The 17,634-nt window shown below is 39.1% G+C and overlaps 1 non-coding gene across 1 annotated transcript; it reads left to right on the top strand.

Moving 5' to 3' along the window:
- The first annotated feature begins 11,628 nt into the window (after window positions 1–11,628).
- On the top strand, window positions 11,629–11,746 carry LOC141579272 (small nucleolar RNA SNORA71). Its single transcript, XR_012510428.1, has one exon. It is a non-coding gene; the product is annotated as a small nucleolar RNA SNORA71 (small nucleolar RNA).
- The last annotated feature ends 5,888 nt before the right edge of the window (window positions 11,747–17,634 follow it).

Raw genomic sequence — 17,634 nt, 5'->3', positions numbered from 1 at the left:
CCATATTAATTTCTCCTCCTTTTCCACTGAAAAATACTGTATGGTATCACTCATACTTGGAACAAAAAAAAAAGAAGAAGAAGAAGAAGACAAATGAACTTATACATAAAACAGAAACAGACTCACAGACATAGAATACAGACTTGTAGTTGCCAGGGGGAGGAGGGTGGGAAGGGCTAAACTGGGAGATGAAGATTTGCAGATATTGACAGGTATATATAAAATAGATAAATAAGTTGATACTGTATAGCACAGGGAAATATATTCAATATCTTGTAATAACTCATAGTTAAAAAGAATATGAAAATGAATATATGTATATTCACGTATGACTGAAGAATTGTGCTGTACACTAGAAATTGACACAACATTATAAACTGACTATAACTCAATAAACAAAAATGGAGGCAAAATAAAATAAAATAAAATAAAAATAGCAAAAAAATTCTCTCTTAGGAACAGATCTTACCAAACAGAGTCCCGTGAATTCTATCGTGAGATCCATTTCTCAGGTAATTGATAAATGATTTCAAAATTGACAAATTCTCATAAGGGAAAGAAAGGTGGAAGAATGAATGAGATGGCCCAATGGTATGTTTTGGAGAGAGCCAGCCCAGAATCAGGGCATGCAGTCCTGCTCAGAATTGAGCAATTTTGAATTTCAGATTCTTGGCTGTAAATGCCTCACATTAGAGCCCCTCAGATTCAAACCTGACCCAAGACATTCTTTTTTTTTTTTTATCATTACTGAATCCTTCAATGTTGGTGCTTAAATATCATTTGCTGAACAAATCCTCACAGATACAGCAACATCACATGTTTTAGTGAAGCTGAACTTGAATAAAGAGATCTCTATATCAGGATAGACTCCCTGCTCTGCTATCAAAGGGACAAATGCTGAATTTCTCTCTTTGTCAAAGTTGTTATCTATTTTTTGAATGCTAGTTTGTTTCCCCATGTTTTTGATAAAGCTGAATTGATTGCAAAGGTAAAATAAGAACTTCCTTCCCTAGGGCTATGTTCATTCTTCCAAACTGAGCTGGAAAACACTGTTGTTAGTTTTAGTAACATTCCAAAGAACTTCTTCCCCATATATTGCTTCTAGAGAATATTCTTAAGCCTGGGTAACCAGTATGAAAGATGTGGAAAGAATCAGGTATAATGAGAATGTCTGAAAGAAATTGTTCTCTTGAGCAAACTAGCCTATTTCCAACAATGTCATTATTTTTATTAACATTTTTTTTGACTTATAAAATACATTTGAACAATAGCAATCTCCTCTCCCTGGGGCCTTAGAAATAATATCCACCATCTATGGAGAATTTATTACATTCTGGTCATTTGGCACATACGAATATGATCCTCACAATAAACCTATGAGAAAGGTCATAGGATCAGAGAAATTCGATGATTTCATCACAAGTACTAGGGTCTGGAGCAGGGATTTGAACACAGGGCAGAAGGAGGCTAAAGCCCATTTTCCCACCTTACTGTACTGCTTCACTAAGTCACCAGGAAGCTGCTATGTATCCAACATGAAGTTGAACTCAATTAAAAATAACTGCATGGGCCAAAGACTTATCTCTCACAGGGGAGATTGCTTGGTGCCTCTAAGAAAATTTCAGCTTAACACCCTGAGATTAGTTGGCCTTGCATCTCTGATCCATGGAGGTCTGTTTAATTCAAGTCACATGTGGGCATTTCCACTCCAAGCACAGCATCAGTTCTAAACCTGGTGGTATGTCACAGAGGCACACGTCAAAACCCAAGAAGGAACCTGAGGTGTTACTGTTCCCAAGCAGAAACATCCTTGGAAGCTTATTTGAACAGAAGGCCTATCTGAAAATCTGGAGGTTTGCCCAGCTTTAGTTTCCTGTCTAACTGAAGCGGAGAGAACCAGACATGGAGCCAAGGGGTTTGTGCTTGTGGGATCACAACCTAAATTTGAAGATTTGGACCAGCAAGGCTGCATGCAGCCTGCAGCCAGGGCCCTGCCAGCACCACCACCCCAGGGGCCCAGCAGCACAATGAGAAACCGGAGGAAGAAGATAAGCATTACAAGCATAACGATGCAACAGGGCAAACCGACTTCCCACCTGGCAGAGAAGGGGAGACAGATCCCCCGGGGTTATTTTTATAGATTATTCTGCTATCCTTGGCATCCAGGAAGGAGCTTTTGCTGTCTGCAATACTGCCGGTAGCTAATGCATACTGAGTATTTGCCATGCTCATGATACTATACTTAGCACCTTACATATATTATTTCAGTGGTGAGTAATTATAACGAGAGTGGCTGAAAAGGCAAGTATGTAGCTTCAAGGGCTTCTACAGAATATGTCATTTTGGCATAGTCTTTACTAAAAAGAGCCACCTCTATTTCTCAGTGCTGCACCACCTCACCTGTCAGCACTGTCTTCTATACCCAGCACAACGTTGCCTTGAATCAAGATGCTGTGTTGTTGCTGTGCTGCAGCCAGGACTGTAAGGATAACACCATCACCTGCTTTGGGAAGCAGAACCCTGGACGCATCCACAGCCCTCCAGCAGTTATTTCCAGCCATCTCCCTGTGATGCTTCCTGCGCTGGTCAAACTTAACCCCAGTCAAACCATATCTCTTCCCTGCTGAAACACTCCTCGCCCCCTCACCTTTGCTTAGAGAAGATAGGGCAACATCTGTGGGAGAAAGAGGAAACTTTCTTCAAGTGTTGTTTTCTTAGGAGGGAGGAAGCTTCCCTAGGTATTCCACAGCAGACTTGCTGTCTCATTGGCCAGAAGATTCTGGTCAAGTACCCATTTTATGAAGGTCTATTTCATCGTTACCTAGAATGGAGGGTGTGGTGCAGGTTTAGTTTAAAAAGTGGAAGAGACTATAGGATGATTCTGTTGGTTGCTTTGTTGGTTGGTTGGTTTGAATTAATTTTCAACCTGCCTAATTTTTAAAAATGATGTAAGGGAGCAGGGGCACTGGGTGTAATGTACTATGCTTACAGTCACTGTTCCTGTAATCCCTACAGCACACAGGAGAGAGAGGGATGCAGTGATTCAGACCTCCTCCATCTGTGCTCCAACTCAAAGACTGACATATTTCCCGACTTGCCCAAGGCTCTGGCAAGGAAAACTCAGATCCCCAAACCCAGGTCATTCTGATGCAGCAGTAACCAGCTTGGTTTTCACTAACCAGGATGGAGACATCTGTTTTCCCAGCCCACATAAAAATATGCACAAGGGTGCAAATCAGCAAATCTACAGCTTCCATGTGACCAAGCTGGGATGTGCTCTCCCTTTGGGGACCATGAAGTGTAAATCTGGCCCTGGAAGACAGAGGGCCAGCAGCAAGGCTAAGGGGCTAAGCAAATTCAGACTCTGTCATCCCTTTTCTGCCTTTGCCTAGAATGGAGTCCATCTGGCTCCCTGGCCATGCGGCCATTGTGCCTGTGCAAGGGGCACCATGGAGCATGCTGAGTGCCTGGAAAATTACCAGAAGCCTCTTGCAGTTCTCACCAGGCCACCAGGAACTGGCCACATGGGAACTGCCTTCCCTGACACTCCTGGTTCCTCAGACTATCTGATCAACCCCTACATTCTCATACAATGAGAATTGTGAGCCCAGTTGGTCAGGAACAGAGGGGGATTTTGTGTCCTGGTCTTACAGAAGAGAGCCCCTTAGCTTTTCTCACATATCCACCTTCTGTGGCTGCAGCTTCTCTTCCCCTACCACACCACATCACAGAAGAAGTTTAGAGACATCTTGGCTCTCCAGTGAAGACAGAGGACAATGGATTCCACATGAAAAATGGAATAAAATTGGGATGCTGTTAGCCAGCCACCTAGGTGCAGGTGGCTTTTGGCAACCCAGGATGGGGTGGTGATTTAGAAGGGTATTTCTCAAAGTCATTACAGTTAATTAGCACTGAGTTACAAACTCATCAGCAGGTGAAGAGCCAGCTCCAGATCCCCAGGGAATTTCAGATGATTTAATATGTAAAGTGGCATGCATGTAAGGCAGCTGATTCTCTATAAAGAAATGATTTCATTATTTCTTTATTTCTCACTCCTGGATCCCATCCCTTTTATATACTTACCACATCTCAGAAGACATCCGTCCAACAGGGCTCTGGGTCGAGGAAATTACTGTGTTCCTTGTTTTTAATTTAGCAACACACTTTCACAATGGAACCAGTGCATTTTTCACTATTCTGATTCATCTCAGAAAGATGCTTTTCAACCTGGTCATCTTCTAGACTCCGTGGTATTTATGATTAAACCAAAATAATGCAGAGACACTGATGCAGTCTTAACATTGATAGCATGAATGACATCAATACCATTTACATATAGAACACCCTTGTGTATCTGGGAGCCAGAACAGTAGCTTAATTGACACCATACACAGAAACAAGGGATCTGTTCATTAGAGCTGGTGCTGAGCAAAAAAGAAATGTACTGGGCTTTGAATGTTGCTTCCTCTTCCAGTTTCTTTTTCTTTGATTTTTGTGCGAAAGTCTCTATCATTACTCCTGAGAAGCAGGAATCATCTCAGAAAGTATCTTGCTCTTTGGCAGAAACCCCTGCTGGCTCATCCTGCCCCACAAATCCTGCTAGTCCAGCATAGAGAAAGAGAGCTGTATGTCTGCTCAAAACCACTCTCCCACAAATAATGGGTGCCTGGATTCACCTTTCTTTGCTGCTTGTGAGTTTCCATTTTCTCTAAGCCTTCTCTCCTTCACATAGGCCCGAGGAGCAGAGGTTAATGAAAAAATGAAGAGCTTGACTTTATAAATGAAGTAGAAAATACATTCTCTAAAAAAGCAAAAACTAAGTGAGCTAATATCTGTGGAGGATAAGGAAAATATTTTTCTGAACTAAATAAGAGTAGTGATTTAATTACAGTGTTGCTACTTGAAGATATTTTATTGTGCTCATTATTGCTGTTTCCTTTTTATTTTTTTTCAGTGTGACTGAGGAGTCTATCGTATCAAGACTAAGCTTCCAGTATTTAAAATTGTACACAAATATTGCAGAAAATAATTGACTTGCTCCCAGCACAACCACTTGTCAGAAAAGAGCTGGGTGGAATAATACTTTGGATTGGCAAACTTTTTCCGTAGAGAGCCAGAGAGTAAATATCATATGTTTTGTGGTCCATGTTGCTTCTGTTGAAACTGTCCAACTCTTTCCTTATTAATACAGAAGCAGCCATACCCAATACGTAAATGAATGTGGGACCTTGTTCCAATAAAATTTTATGTATGAAAACAAGCCACAGATCAGATTTGGCTCTTAGGTCATAGTTTGCCAACCTCTGCTTCCTAGCAAAGCTCTAATACATTTTCTTCTTTGGCTAAACTATGAATGGGAGCTTGTAAAACCAAAGCCATTCTGAGGGGATGACACAGCCCCATATAAGCTGGTAGCCAATACACAATAACTGGGTTTCTTTCTTCTACTTTCTAACAATAGTAATAACTGACAACTTAACAGCTATTTTCAGCTTAGAAAGTACACACTATCTGCTCGAACTGCAAATTCTGTGAGCTAATATCATCTTAATGCAGATTATTTATTATCTTGGGCTTCCAGTTTCTGGGAATAGTGGGGTAGATTATCTATATCAAATATCCTACTGACAATGCTGAATATAAAAAAAAAAAAAAATCTACCTAAAAGCATCTGAGAGGAAACAAGATAGGAAGAAACTACCAGAACTAAATGGAGAGAAAATATTAAGCAAGCACAGAAGCAAATTTTGCCCTGACACCATTTGCTGATTCTGGCAAAACTGAACTTTGCTTTTGATAATTCATGGGGTGATCGAGGCAGAAATCAAAGCCTAGGGCCTGTACAAGCTAGAAAATCTTTAAGAAATCACTATTACTATATACTTGAAACTCAAAGGGAATAAGTCCTGGGGTAAAAGAGAGCCAGAAGTGAAGCAGCTGTCCTGCAAATAGGTAGGTTTCACATCCCCAGGTAGATCAAAGACCCTCTAGCCTTGAACTTGGTTGAAGGTGATAGTTCCTCCAGACATCTTTCAGAAACAAAGATACATCATCTCTGGAAGGAGGCACGTATAACTTATCCTGGGCCTCAGATTACTCCTATGTATGTTTTCCCAAGCATGAGGACCCAGCACACCATCAAGAAAACAAGCTACACAATTAAACACAGCACCAGGACATCAACAAAAACAGATTTGCAAATACTTTGGCTGTTAGAAGTATCAGAGACAGGTTAGAGCGCAAGAGTGTGTACTATTCTTAAAGGAAAAGAAAGAACCGGATTGATAGCAGAAAACCACAAAAATGGCAGTGTAAATTTTTCTTTAAAGAAACAATAGAACATCTAAAAAGGGAAAATGAAACAGCCAAAAATTAAAAACTTAATAGAAATTTTTAACAGCAGATTAGACATATGAAAAGAGAGAATTAGATATTTGTAGCCCCACATTTGGAGAAGAGGTGCCCAATATTCCACAAGTAGAAAAGGCCACAAAATGATGTTAATTTCTTTGGATTTCAACATCCCATTAATTTTTCAACAAATGGCCAACTTTGTGGTAATATGTGTTTATATTGCTAGAGGAGAGAGGAAAACTTACCATCTTTTCCTGCCCACCTTAAAGTAATGATTTTCAACCCAGTTTTGGAGCTTCATTCTGCCTCCTTACAACAAACTCCCCATCAGGCCACCAAGACATTGATCCTTCTGTCCTATCTAGGAATTTTTGTTGTGTGATCAAATTAACTTGATCTGCCACAGTGAAATTCAAGTTCTCACACTTTAGTTTCAGTTTGTTCTAGATAATGAAATGAAAAAAGAACACCCTGCTACTCATCAAATGGCCCTTGTGTTTAATAACCAAACATAAATAAAGTTGGGATTTGAGGGGGGCAAACAATGAAAGAGTATTGATAAAAAATATTTCTTCATGTAGAAGCATTTAAAAGTCTACACATGAGACTGTTAGTTGCACTGGTAGTCCCGCCTCTCAGAGAGAGGGCCATGTAATCCTTTCTCCCTCAGCCCTGGACACTGCCCTTAGCCTGATATTCCCAAGGTCCCCTGGCCCCTTTTGTAACTAATTTCACTCAGACTGAACTCCGCCCAGAAGCCTTCAGAGAGATCACAAAGACTTGACCAATTCAATATGATTGAGGTTTTTTGGCTTAACAATAAATGATAGTCTAAATGACACCCGTCCTAATTTTGTGTTATAGTTTTCATGAACTGTAATTTTCTGTATATTTTAAGCCCTGCAAAACTATCAATAGCATTGTATTTACCACCCACTATTTCTCTTGTTCTTTACTCCTTTTTGGATTTCTGGGATAACTTTCCTCCAGTCCAAAGAATTCCCTTTAGCATTTATCTTAGTGTGAGTCTCCTGGTGATGAATTTCTCTGTTTTTGTTTGTCTAGAAAACTGTTTATTTCACTTTCACATTTGAAAAATATTGTCACTAGCTGATCAATTCTGGGTTGACATTTTTGGCTTTTTTCTCTTGCATTTTGGAGATATCATTGCATTGCCTTCTGGTTTTCAGTTCTCTTTTGAGAAAATAGCTATCAGTCTGATTGATGCTCCTTTAAAAGTGTCAGTTTTCTCTGGATGCTCTTAAGATTTTGGCTTGCAGAAATTTTACAATCATGAGTCTAATTGTGGCTTCTTTTGTTCTTATCCAGCTTGGAGTTTGTAGCACTTTTTTGATACCTTTCATCAGTTTTGGGGGGGAAAAAATCTCAGCTATTATTTTTTCAAATACTGCTTCTGCGCTATGATCTCCATTTCTTCTCCGATTTCAACGTTGGATCTTTTCCCCATGTTGCATGTATCTCTTACGTGACTTTTCTGCATTCTTCAACCTTCTGCTCCCTGTCCTTCAATTTGAATATTTTAACTGACTTAACCAGTTAACAAATCCTCTTTTTGTTATGTCCAATATGTGATTAAACCTATTTAGAACCTAATTTCACTTGCTACATTCTTCAGGTGTAGAAATTCCATTTGATGCTTTTATAGAATTTCTCTGGTGTAATTCCCTTCTTGACATCTATTTTTCTTGAATATATTAATCAGGATTTTAAAAAACCCATGTCTCTTAATCCTAGCATCTAGCTTAACTATGGATCTGTTTCTATTGCCAGTTTTTGTTTAGAATGCTGTTTCCTGGAATGACTTGCAATATTTTACTGAATGTACAACATTGTTTATGGAAAATTGTAGATGTTCAGGATGATGTTATCTTTCTTCAAAGGAAATATATCCCATTCTCTGACAAACAGCTATAGTAAACAAGAGACTGGGCTGATTCAAACAACTTGTAATCTCTGTAAGACTTTAATACCTCTAGCATGTCAACTGAGAGCTTAGGATACTTACTAGTGAAACTGAGGTCAGTCATTGGTTAGATCCATTAAACTATAACTTGCTTAATAAACAGTAAACTGTAACCTGCCTTTAATGATTAAGCTCACTTTGTCTTTACAGAAACTCACATATCCTTCAAGCATCACACAGTCTAAACAATGTTTGCCCAAGCTGTTTTTCAGGAACTTGGAATCAGCTGTTTTCAAGTTTGAGCCCCAGCTTGTTGGAACCACTGATCCACAACTGGGTTATGCACCGTGTCCAATCCATGACCTATTGGCATCAAAGGGTCAAAAGCTCCACCCTCAGAACAAGCTAACACCAACATTTCCTGTACCTGCATCCCATGAAAAAGCATGTACCTTAGTTGCTCCTGTAGAGAACAATAATGACATCACCTTTTTCTCACCTCCAATCACCTTTCCCAACCATGCCTCAGACCATCCTGCTTCTTTATCCCATAAATATCCCAAGGCCCTCACCTTCGGGGAAACAGATTTGAAATTTGTTCTCCCATCTCATCTCGTCACTTGGCTGCCTCCTGAATAAACCTATTTTTTTAATATATATTTTGTTGAAGTATAGTCAGTTTACACTGTGTCAGGTTTCTGGTGTACAGCATAATGCTTCAGTCATACATGAACATACATATATTCATTTTTATATTGTTTTCCACCATAGGTTACTACAAGCTATTGAATATAGTTCCCTGTGCTATATAGTATAAACTATATATATATATATAAAACTTTTATATAAAAGTTTCTATCCGCAAATCCCAAACTCCCAATTTATCCCTTTCTCCCTTCCCACCCCTTCCCCCACTGGTAACCGTAAGTTTGTTTTCTCTGTCTGTAAGTCTGTTTCTGTTTTATAAATAAATTCATTTCTTTTCTTTTCTTTCTTTTAAGCTTCCACATATATGTGATATCATATGATATCTTCCCTTTCTGGCTTATTTCACTTAGAATGACAATCTTCAGGTCCATCTATGTTGCTTCTCTGCAGCAAACCTCAGTGTCTCAGCATTTGGCTTGCTGCAAATCAGGGAAATGAGCCTAGTTCCAAAGTCCTCCTGAGCAGACCCTGAACTCCAGTTTTTACCACCTCACCCTCCTGAGACTGCTGCAAACTCCTTTTTCGCTTTTAACCTGCTTTCTACTTGACTTTTCAGCCTCTTGCCTGTACACCTTAAGAACTCAACAAATGCCTCTAAATGAAAACAAGAGTATCCTCTTCACTTCTCATCTCAGAGGTCTTAGCCTCGGTCCTGTCTTCCCAGTCATGAACTCCAAAACTCCAATTTCTGTCTCCCTAGCTGCGTGAGATACTGAAAACTCTGATGGATTCTTGCCTCTTAGCATCTAACTTCTACCCAACTCCCAGCCTTCCCTTCTATGCCAAAAATGGCAGGGACCCTGAATGTGGCACAGAGAATATTCAACTTACATGAGTTTCTCTCCTCCTGTGATCTTGACTCCTCAAGTCTTGGGTATCTTGGCTGCTTTTAATATCTTACAAAAATGTGTATTTCATGTTTTATGTGGATTATCTAGGTGTTTCAGCAGGAGGCTTGATCTGCAGTGAGATACTCCATTATTGCTGGAAGTAGGATAAGCTTTCTATAGTAGAAACATACAATTTTTATCTCTCTGCTTTCATCTTTCTTCTTTGTCAGACACAAGAAAATTACTCTAGATGTCTTCTCAGATACATTAGAACCTTATTCCAATACCACTTAGATGTCTTATGGCTTCATTACTTTAGGGCTAAGTCTACCTAGTTTGTATGTATGAATATGTCCAGACCTTCAACTAAAAGAATGTGTCTGTCACATGTTGCCTGAGGTGTGGGCTTCTGGTCCAATGTCTGGGAAGACATACTTCCCTAATCTGAGTTTTTAAGCTTCAGGTTAATCTCTGCTAACTTCTGAGTGTCTCTAATTCAGTGAGGTTCTTCCTGTTGTTTAGAGATGAAGTTTCCTTCTTTATCTTGCAAACATTAATTTGGCTCCAATAATTTCCTAATCTTTTGCTTTTTGAGCCTATACTTTTTTACCAAATGCTTCAAAATGAGGAAAATAGGAGACAATTCTATGTAGATATGTTCATGTGAGCATTCCTATTCTTCTCTTTCTTTCATGACTCTTCAAAAATATCTTTTAACTATATTTAGACTTCATCCAATGAGGCTCATTTATTATAATCCCATTAGACATTATTAAATCAATTAAAATGTATAATTTAGTAGACACTGTATTGAGCCTAATTTAAAATGTATATGTTGGAACAATAATGGATCACTGTGTTGTCAGATATGGTGGTTCTTCCCCTGATGCTGATAATGCTGAAACTGTTTTTGAAAAGTAAAAGCCGTCTGCAGCTGCTTTGAAAGTCAATTGACATTATGTTAATTAGCATTTATTTACAGTAGTTGATTAACAATATCAAACTACAATAATGAATAAGCAGTTAACATTTAAAACAAAGCTGGTGACATTAAGTTTTATCATTTGGCATCAAGTGAAAAGCATTAATTCTTTCAGAGACTAAAATGAGATCCATTGAAATCTGCTTAAATAAGAAATAAACTAGAAAAGGAAATGAGAGGTCCCAAAGAGGTGGGGTTAAGGGGTGGCCCTGGGTCTTAGAATGTCACAGATGAGAAAACCACTTGTTGAGTAGCCAGTTAAGCAAAAAGGGAAGGTAAGAAGTAGGTGAAATTACTTCCTTATTCAGTGGCTTGTTAACACATGCCAAATTATCACTGGAATTTTGGCAGTTAGGAGTTCCAAATGACTTGATGATCAAATTAAGATGTCACAGTCAACTCAGATCCTGACCTGTTACCATCAACCTCTGTGCATGAAGCAGTCAGGAGTGAGGGGGAAAGAGAGGAGCTGATTTTATTAGGAACATTTTGACATATTAAAATTTGACATCAGAAAAAACATGCCAAGAATTTGATGTCTTGCTTGCTTTCTTCTCTCCCTATGACTCCCTAAGAAATAAGAAAGTCAAAACTGAAAGGGACTAAGATATTTTCATAAAAAAGTAAAGCCAGTGCTGTCACCAAATTTCTAGTTGATCTTAAGTGATGTTATCAATAAACAAATGAATCACAATTTCACCACCATACATGGAGAAGTACATTTGCCACCTCTGTATTCACCCTCTATAACTGGCACCAATGCTACATGTTCCTTGATGAAGGAGAAAAAATAAATTATTCTGCTATTTTGTCTTTTAAGAATGTTAAAGCCCTTTTTAACACAAGAGGTCCAGTTGTTGATGATGCGGGGAGAGGAATTGTGGAAAGCAGTTTCCCATGTTTGGAGGGTCCACACCTGTCCCTTTCAAATGCTGGCACTTTCACACACTCTGACTTCTCTCCAGCCAGTGCTTTTGGCTCTCAGGCCCCGGGCCCTGCTGAGTGAGAGGCAGTGAGGAGACTTGGAGCTTGCCTTCCTGTTATCAGAGCCAGGCTGTGTCTGTGTCAGGTTGAGGAGGATTGAGATTCCTTCTTGAGCCAAGTTTGATGTGAAAAACACCTGCAGCTCATCCCTGACTAAGTGGGGGCATTCTCACGGATGTCAGCTTGAAGAAAGATAAGGTAACGCTGGAGAGCAAATCCTTGTCATGAGCTCCTGCTTTGTGACCTCCTCATCACCCTCAGGGTGCTGCCTGGGACCTGGACTTGGTTGGAAGAAGGGAAAGCAGTGGCTCCCCTCAGGTTGGTGACCTGGATCCCAGATCCCCTGGAGGGGCCTCCTCATGGTTATTTTGGGGCTGTCACAGACACTGTGTAGCAGAGGGAAGAGCGATGTTGCCGTATGACCATAGCTAGATCTATCTTTGGTTGGCTCATCACAGAATGGAAGGACTTAGCCCCTCTGTAAAGGGGGCAGATGGAAAGTCCTGCGATTCTAGGGACTTGGGGTTCAGAGCTGGAGACCTTCACTTAGCTTTGCCTCTCCCTAGCAGATGCCACAGAGTGCTGCAGACCCAGAAAACTGATTTTCTTCCATCTGGACCAGGTCATCCAGTGGCCTCCATGTCACGCTGCCTACTGCTGTGTAACTTTTTAGAACCGAGAGTTTGTGTTGGAGTTTGTGTGTGTGCACCTTGTCCTCTCACCTGCTTCAATAAATCTTGAAGCTGCCCCCACCCCCCAAAAAAAGAGGTCCACTGTGTCATAAACTTTCATAAGAAACTTTTTCTTTCTTAAGAATGCTGGCAAGCTGGTTTTGCCTCGAAGTTACAATACTCTGTAGCAATGAAGGCAAAACATATTTCCAATAAACAGCTAATGATTTCCACAATTGTAAGTATGCAAACATCTATGCATTTATGAAACTAGATATCCATTCTCTCATGTCTCTGTAGGCTTGATATGATTTTCCTACCTAACTATAATTCCCAGTCCATGAAGGAGGATGAATAATTAGTAATCTGGGAGATGGCCTGTCAGTATTGGATGAAACTTGCAATTCCACTGATCTTAATGGTTATGTACAAATTTGGAATATGGATACAGAACATTTTATCAGAAGAAAAATGCCTCAACTTTTTCATTCTCCACCTCACTCCAAGTGACACCAATGGACCAGCTCTGACCAGGAGTTCAAAACTAGCTTTTTAAAACACTCATTTACTGAAAAGCAGCTGATGAGAGACTGAAAAGGCTAGTTTCTCAGATAATTTTCACCCCATTGAAGCCAATAATTGTAGCTTAAAAATGGTGGCTTTATATTTTAACTGTTAATCTCTCTTTCAGCAGATGTGTTCTGAATCTGCCCAGCTACCCGTTTGCTTCAGTTAAATGAACTATTTTTGTTATACATGCAGAATGCTAGTAAAAAAAAAAAAAAAAAGCTCTATAAAATATTTCTTTTAATAAATGTGATTAGCTAATACCAATCAGTTTTCCTACAGATTTAAGATAGGGAGTTCTCTGCTTGTTTGTTTTGTTGTGTTTTCTTTTGTATCTTTGTTTTTCTGTTTTTTAATAGCCAGCCTAAAGTGTGATATGACAGCAGGGCACCATGTTATTTTTTGTTCATTGGATCTCCATTTTTTTTTTTAATTGAAGTCCAACCAGTTAAAATGTGTCAATTTCTGGTGAACAGCACAATGTCCCCGTCATGCATATACATACATATATGTGTTTTCATATTTTTTCATTAAAGATTATTACAAGATATTGGACATAATTCCCTGTGCTATACAGAAGAAAAAATTTTTAATCTATTTTTATATAAAGTGGCTAACATTTGTAAATCTCAAACTCCCAAATTTATCCCTTCCCACCCCCTTTCCCTGGTAACCACAAGGTTGTTTACTTGTCTGCAAGTCTATTTCTGTTTTGTAGATGAGTTCATAGTGTGTTTTTTTCTTTCTTTTTTTTTTTTTTTTTTTTAAGATTCCACATATGAGTGATATCATATGGTATTTTTCTCTTTCTGGCTTACTTCACTTAAAATGATGATCTCTACGTCCATCCATGCTGCTGCAAATGGAATTATTTAATTCTTTTTATGGCTGAATAGTATTTCATTGTATAAATATACCACAACTTCTTTATCCAGCCATCTGTTTTTGGACATTTATGTTGCTTCCATGTCTTGGCTCTTGTATACAGTGCTGCTATGAATATTGGGGTGCATGTATCCTTTTGAATTAGAGTTCTCTCTGAATATATACCCTGGAGTGGGATTGCTGGATCATATGGTTCCATTTAATCTTAATATGATTCCAGTTACCTTTTGCATCAAAGCATGGAAAGTTTTAATATTTTTTATGAAACATTTCCCTTCCTTACTAGTAACTTTGAGATTTAGATAGGCCTGAACTTGCCTACCCTTGTTCTCACATAGGAGACCAGTTACTTGAAAAATAAAGCATCTTTTTTTCATAGAGAATAAACAACCATTGCATATTAAATCAAACTATGCCAGGCAGTCTAATGAATATCCAGCTGTGTTAGGAATAATGTGATTCAACCCTTCAATAACCTTGTAAGTTAGGCATTATTATTCCTATATATGTTAGAAAACTGACACTCACAGAGGTTAAGAGAGGAGTTCAAAGTGACATTACTGAAAGCAGCTAATGACAGATTGAGCCTCCTTCTATGATTCCTGTACCAGTGTTCTTTCTACCACAGAACATTTTGCTCATTTTGTGAAGAAAATCAGAAAGATAGCTGATATTATTCAGATGATGCCCTGACCCCCAAGGTTTTAATTCAATTTTGAGCTGTGCTGTCTTTGATTTGGATTGGCCCTCTTTTCTCTTAAAAATCAAAACTAATGCCAAACTCTCTATTATCATTAGAATATCCAGAAAAGGCTGGCTTAGTCTCCTGTTGCACCTTTTCCAGTTTAGGGGTAAAGTAGGCATATCTACTATTGAGCTTTCAAATTCAGAAGTCAAAGGAGGTAAGAAAGCCAAAATAATCTTTGGAAGTTAATGAGAACTTTCTTATCCTGCCACGGGTTCTCCATCGTTCTAGCTTTGCTAGAGACCATTTCTTCCTGCTTTCTCTTCTCACAACTGTGCAGTGCTTGCATTTTCTTAAATATTCCTATGTATGGACTTATCTTCAGTATTTCAAACTCATTGAAAACTAGCTCTTTAAAGAAAGCCCAGTGTAGGAAAGAATATGGGCTTTGTCACAGACAGACTTGGCCTCAAATTCCTTATGTGACCCACCCCCCCACTGTAAGAATAAGCAAGCTAGTAACCTCTGAGCCTTGGTTTCCTGATGAGATTTGCTCTACAGAGTTTTTGCTGAATAAGGTAACATTAACATCATGTCTGAGACAGCAGGAAACTTTTATGGTAAAAATTACTCCCCTTCTCTCCATCCCCCTGTGTTACTTCATCTAGAGGCAGCTCATTTCCTATGAAGCAACTTTCTCCATTGCTGCTCTTTCTGGCCTGCATAGTAATTCATTTATTCATTTTTTTTTTATTGTTGTTGTTATTTTGGTAAAACACACATAACATAAAATTTACTATTTTTATGACTTTTAAGGGTACAGTTCATGTTGTTCTGCAACCATTACCAACATCCACCTCCAGAACTGTTTCATCTTCCCTCTGTACCCACCAAACATTAACTCCCCATTGCTTCCTCCTGTCAGCCACTGGCAACCACCATTCTACTTTCCTTCTCTACCAATTTGACTATTCTAGGCACCTCATGTAAGTGGAATCTCACAGTATTTGTCCTTGTTTCCCACAGCGTAATGTCCTCAAGGTTCATCATTGTTATAGCATGTGTCAGAATTTCCTTCCTTTTTGACAATGAATGATATTCCATTGTATGTCTATATCATGTTCTGCTTGTACATTCATCTGGATGGTGATTTTGATCATATGGATGCTTGGGCAAGAACCTGAGACCAACCGACTTCCCTCAGAAAGGGCTTCTGTAGCTCATTCTGGGAGTTGGGTAGGTTAAGTAACCAGGGAGCCCCCAGGAAACCTAGCTCTGGGTGGGTTGTCCTCAGCAGCCCCCTCCCCGCTTTCTCCTCTCTGTGATCCAGGACTTTTTGCTTATTGTCTTTTCCTTCCTCTGTATTGGGTGTACCATTTAAATAGCAATAGCCCAACCCAAACCCTAAACCCAAGCTTTCATTCTGACAGTAAACTAGGCAGCCACCCAGTGTGAGGACAGGTACTTAACAGTTACTGTGAGTTTAAAAATCTTCCTGAAATGGAGCTTGGATTGATGACTCAAGATTTTTATGCCTGTGACTTTAGGAGAGAATCTATTTTTATTCATCTGTTTCTCTGTCTCTGTGCTCTCCTCCCTCTCTTCCTGCCCCTCTTACAGTTCTCACGCTTGTGATACTTCTTTCGCTATGATGATACATTTGAATCTACATTCTTTCCCTGAAATGGGTGCAAAGAAACACAGTATTAACCCAGCTAAGTAATTTTCTAATTCAAAAATATTTCTAGGAAATTCTCCCCTTTTGGTTCATTTCATTTTGTATCTCTAGGTCTCCAAATCTTAGGAGGAAGAGAAGAGTGAAAGCTAAACCCCACAGCACAATATTGTGTACTTTAATGGGAATTTGAAATAATGGAAAGCCAGGTATAAATACAATTCACTGACACCAAACTTCCGGGTTAGTCCTCAAGACATTTGTCTTTTTAGATAATTGTTTCAACCCCAAACCCACTGTAGGTAAAAAAAGCACATGAAACATTCATATTTCTCTTTAGAAAATGAAGAAATATATATCAATATTAGTTTCTTGACTTCAGAACACTGAAAAGTCATCAGGGGAAAATGTGTGTTTTCCCCAACCTAGGCAGCTCTCTAATTCTCTCTTTAAAAAAGGGAATGAGTGATTTTTATCAGAAGTTTTTAAAAACCCAAGTCCCAAAGCAAACATATTTATAATCAACCTGTCCCTAGAAGTACTTCTACCACAAACGCTGGATGGTTTGGTGCCATGAAAAGAATTGTGGGGTTTTAGAGTTGGAAGGATCTTGGTCCAAAATTCTAAATGGATGCTTCTCTTCTAGTTCACAAAATGGAAGAGGTAGTCGCAAAAGAGTAGAGACTGTGGCGTGTGTGGTCCATGTTCATTGTAGGATGCTGGGATGTAGGATCAATGTGTCTGGACAGCATGAAGGTGGAGGAAAGAAAGGGTGAGAGAGGGAGGAATGAGGGGGAATAATGGAGAAAATAAAGGGAGGGAGGAAGGAGTCAGGGAAGGACAGGAAGGTAAACAGTACTTATTATATATGTGTGTGTGTGTGTGTGTGTGTGTGTGTGTGTGTGTGTGTGTGTGTGTGTGTGTATATACACATATATAATTTTTGTTCAATAGCTTTTACTATTTAGATTAATTAAATTATCCCAGCAAACCATTAATAAAGATATTAATATCCCATATTTAGAGTTGAAGAAGTTTAAGTTCAAAGAATGCGGACTCATGTATTTTTAGCTTATTGGAGTAAAGAGGCACTGAGAGGAGAAGCAGAATCCCTCTGGAAGGGGACATAAGGCAGAGAAAGGCAGAATGGATGTGTGTGATGGACTCACACCTATTACCTGCTTCCTACGCTTGACTGCAGCACTATAGTGAAGAAACAGAGCCATAGCCAAGCCCAGGAGTTACACAGAGCCTGAATTAATATTGACTGAAATGAATTTTCTCCGTTGTCAGAAATGGCAAAAGAAAAGGTGATAGTATTCACATTGCTTTTCTTTCTGCAAGTCCTAGTACACCACCAGTGTCTCTG

This window comes from Camelus bactrianus, chromosome 11, assembly GCF_048773025.1.
Source record: "Camelus bactrianus isolate YW-2024 breed Bactrian camel chromosome 11, ASM4877302v1, whole genome shotgun sequence".
NCBI lineage: Eukaryota > Metazoa > Chordata > Mammalia > Artiodactyla > Camelidae > Camelus > Camelus bactrianus.
The sequence above is the reverse complement of the archived record's forward strand: the minus strand, read 5'-3'. Positions and strand labels throughout refer to the sequence as shown.